Source organism: Balaenoptera acutorostrata, chromosome 5 (genome assembly GCF_949987535.1).
Source record: "Balaenoptera acutorostrata chromosome 5, mBalAcu1.1, whole genome shotgun sequence".
In the NCBI taxonomy this organism is placed as follows: Eukaryota; Metazoa; Chordata; class Mammalia; order Artiodactyla; family Balaenopteridae; genus Balaenoptera; species Balaenoptera acutorostrata.
In genome coordinates this window covers 51456884-51460861 of record NC_080068.1, presented here as the reverse complement: position 1 = coordinate 51460861, position 3978 = coordinate 51456884, and the positions used below count along the sequence as shown (strand labels likewise).

Here is a 3978-nt window from a genome sequence, read left to right as displayed (position 1 = left end):
CATACAGCAGGCACTATTAATTGCACTCACATACATGATCTTCTAATATGCACCCCAACACTATGAGTCAGTTGTTCTAATCCTTGTTTTATAGACCAGGAAAATTAAAGAGAACTTTACCCCATCAAAAATGGACTGTGTTTATCATGTCTCATCATGGCATTTATCAACGCAATCTGTGATCTATTATAATAATACAATGAGAAACTAGCAATGCAATAGAAACTTCATAAATATACAGATGCCAGTCACAATTTGTGAGAAACCTGCCGTAGAAAAAAATTGAATTTATTTGGCTAACTCAGTGATATGAACAGCAGGGAAGATGGGCAGGTATAAAATGTTTTAGACTTGCTTTGCTAGTCTGATGCAGATGAAGTCCGACAGTAACTAGAAGGTTACTTGAGAAACAGATAATTGAAAGAGACAGTCTAGGAGCTACCATAACTACCAATTTTTCTAGGTTATCTAAGTTCTATCTGATTAATTTAAATCATCAGGAGCAGAGCACCTGGACTGTATCTTTTTAGTCCCCAAAAGAGATGCCCTCACTCACGGTTAGAGATATTGTAGGATAGTTGTTAGGAGTGCAGGCTCTGAGTCCAGACTTCCTAGGCTCAAATCTCAGCTCCTCTGCTTTCAGGCTGTGGGGTCTGGTGCCAGTCACTTAACTTTTCTGTATCTCATTTTCCATCTGCAAAACATAGATAATAACAGCTTCTATTCATAGAGTTGTTCTGAAGATGAAATGAGTTAATATACCTACAGCACTTAGAACAGTGCCTGGTACAAGCACTATCGAAGTGGAGGGTATTATTATTACGAATCAGTGTTCTGTCCTTGACTCACATAGAGGGTCAATAAAATAAAGTGATCATGTGAGACTTACCCAAATAAATGGGACAAAATAGACAGCCCAGGAACAGTCCTCAGTATACAAAAGAATTTAGTTTACGGTAAAGAAGATGATTTCAATCAGTAAGAAAGATAGGGTTATTCAATAAATGGTGTTGGGGGAACTGGATAACTTGGTGTCCCAGCACCTTGCCCTCCATCTGTACTCCATCATATGCTGCTACTGGTGATACTTTGAGTAATCATGATGGCACCACATACTACGGATTACCAATGTCCCATTCCCCCCCGCAAGGAAAAAGTTTATTCATATATTCATCAAATATGTCAGACTCTCAATTCCAGAAACCCATTTTAAAAGCTCATTACAGAGGCTTCCCTGGTGGCGCAGTGGTTGAGAATCTGCCTGCCAATGCAGGGGACACGGGTTCGAGCCCTGGTCTGGGAAGATCCCACATGCCGCGGAGCGACTAGGCCCGTGAGCCACAACTACTAAGCCTGTGCTCTAGAGCCTGTGCTCCGCAACGAGAGAGGCCACGATAGTGAAGAGGCCCGCGCACCGCGACGAAGAGTGGCCCCCGCTTGTCGCAGCTAGAGAAAGCCTTCGCACAGAAACGAAGACCCAACACGGCCAAAAATAAAATAAATAAATAAATAAATAAATAAAAGATTACTATATATATATTTAAAAAAGCTCATTACAGGGACCCCTCCTGGTACCAATCATGTAATCCATTTAGGGTGCCGGCAGGATACAGATGGCACATTCAAACACGGTAATGGAGAAGAGTTTAGTTAAGACACTATTGACAAAAGTGTGGTAGTAACGCACAAGAATGGTGAAGAACCACAGGGCTAGCAACAAGAGGTTGACTATCATACCTAGGTCTAAAGAAATGGAGCAGTTAGCAGAGTGCAGTAAGACCTGTAGTTATTGGACAGTCACCTGACAGGAACTGTGGCCTTGATAGGGGAACTCAGCCACTACCAACCTAAAGCCTGGCAGGGAGGGAGATATGGGGAAAAAAAAACTTTACCTCTATCTCCTCTGGCATCCTCTGCACTTCAGAAAGGAAAGGAGCCTGGCTGCTCCAGCTGATAGATCTCAACCTCCTAGAACAGAAAGTAAAGTGAATAGAAGAGAAACATGAACCTCAAGAGTAAACAGGGAATAAGAGAATATGCCAGCATATCCAGTAATGAAGCAAATATTTCATTCTAAATAACTGGGGGGAAGGAGCATTGATTATCTTCCTAGTTTGCTGAAGTTTCCTAATAACCAGAGGACATCAGCCTTAAATAGGCCTAAATCTTTGTCTTATACTGATAGGAAGAGTTCTATTTATAGTAAATGCTTTAATGGTGCCAAAATTTAAAAAGAAGGCCACATAACCTACGTCCCCTAAATTTGCTCATATTATTATTAATCTTCAAGTTAGCTTAGAGTCTATAATCCCCATCCAGATGACTTCAATCTTTGATTGGATTTTGACATATGTAAATAATAACAAATTATCAGAAAGAGAAATTTTTTTAAAAATCCCATCTACAATTGCATCAAAAAGAGTAAAATACTTAGGAATAAATTAACCAAGGAGGTGAAAGTTCTGTACACTGAAAACTATGAGATGCTGATGAAAGAAATTGAAAAAGATACAAATAAATGGAAAGATAGCCTGTGCTCATGGGTTGAAAGAACAAATATTGTTAAAATGTCCATACTACCAAAGCAATCTACAGATTCAATGCACTCTCTATCAAAATTTTAATTGTGTTTTTCATAGAAATAGAACAAACAATTCGAAAATTCATATGGAACCACAAAAGACCCCCAACAGTCGAAACAACCTTGAGAAAGAAGAAGAAAGCTGGAGACATCACACGTCCTGATTTCAAACTATATTACAAAACTATAGTAATCAAAACAGTATGGTATTGGACTAAAAACAGACACATAGATCAGTGGAACATAATAGAGAGCCCATAAATAAACCCATGGATATATAGTCAATTAATTTATGACAAAAGAGCCTAGAATATACAATGAGAAAAAGATACTCTTTTCAATAAATGATATTGGGGAAACTGGATAGCAACATGCAAAAGAATGAAACTGGACTACAATCTTACACCATACACAAAAATCAACTCAAAATGGACTAAGGGCTTAAATTTAAGATCTGAAACTATAAAACTCCTAGAAGAAAACGTAGGGGGCCAGCTCCTTGACATTGGTCTTTTCAATGACTTTTTTGGACACCCAAAGCAAAAGCAACAAAAGCAAAAATAAACAAGAGGGACTACATCAAACTAAAAAGTTTCTGCACAGGAAAAGAAAAAAAAAAAATCAACAAAATAAAAAGGCAGTGTATGGGGGCTTCCCTGGTGGCACAGTGGTTGAGAGTCTGCCTGTCAATGCAGGGGACGCGGGTTCGAGCCCTGGTCTGGGAAGATCCCACATGCCACGGAGCAACTGGGCCCGTGAGCCACAATTGCTGAGCCTGCGCGTCTGGAGCCTGTGCTCCGCAACAAGAGAGGCCACGATGGTGAGAGGTCCGCGCACCGCGATGAAGAGTGGTCCCCACTTGCCACAACTAGAGGAAGCCCTCGCACAGAAATGAAGACTCAACACAGTCATAAATAAATAAATAAATAAATAAAAGAAAGTGAATTTCTTTAAAAAAAAAAAAAAACAGAGGAAGTATTACTCTTTAAAAAAAAAAAAGGCAGTGTATGAAATGGGAAAAAATATTTGCAAATCACATATCTGGTAAGGGGCTAAAATCCAAAATATATAAAGAACTCTTACAACTCAATAGCAAAACTCAAACAATCTGATTAAAAAATGGGCAATGGGGGCTCTCCAGGTGGCACAGTGGTTAAGAATCCACCTGCCAATGCAGGGGACTCAGGTTCAAGCCCTGGTCTGCGAAGAACCCACATGCCATGGAACAACTAAGCCCATGCACCACAACTACTGAGCCTGCGCTCTAGAGCCCACGGGCCACAACTACTGAGCCTGCATGCCACAACTACTGAAGCCCATGCGTCTAGAGCCTGTGCTCTGCAACAAGAGAAGCCACCTCAATGAGAAGCCCGTGCACCACAAAAAAGAGTAGCCCC

General features: G+C 40.4%; 1 long non-coding RNA gene across 1 annotated transcript in view; it reads right to left on the bottom strand.

Annotated features, from left to right (window-relative positions):
• Nucleotides 1-572: 572 nt before the first annotated feature.
• The window catches only part of LOC103002204 (uncharacterized), a 47285-nt gene continuing 43879 nt past the window's right edge, over nucleotides 573-3978 (bottom strand). Inside the window, exons 2-3 of the long non-coding RNA XR_450792.1 lie at nucleotides 1893-1968; nucleotides 573-694 (exon numbers count right to left, since the gene is read on the bottom strand). This is a non-coding gene — a long non-coding RNA (uncharacterized LOC103002204). The remainder of the gene's footprint in view (nucleotides 695-1892; nucleotides 1969-3978) is intronic.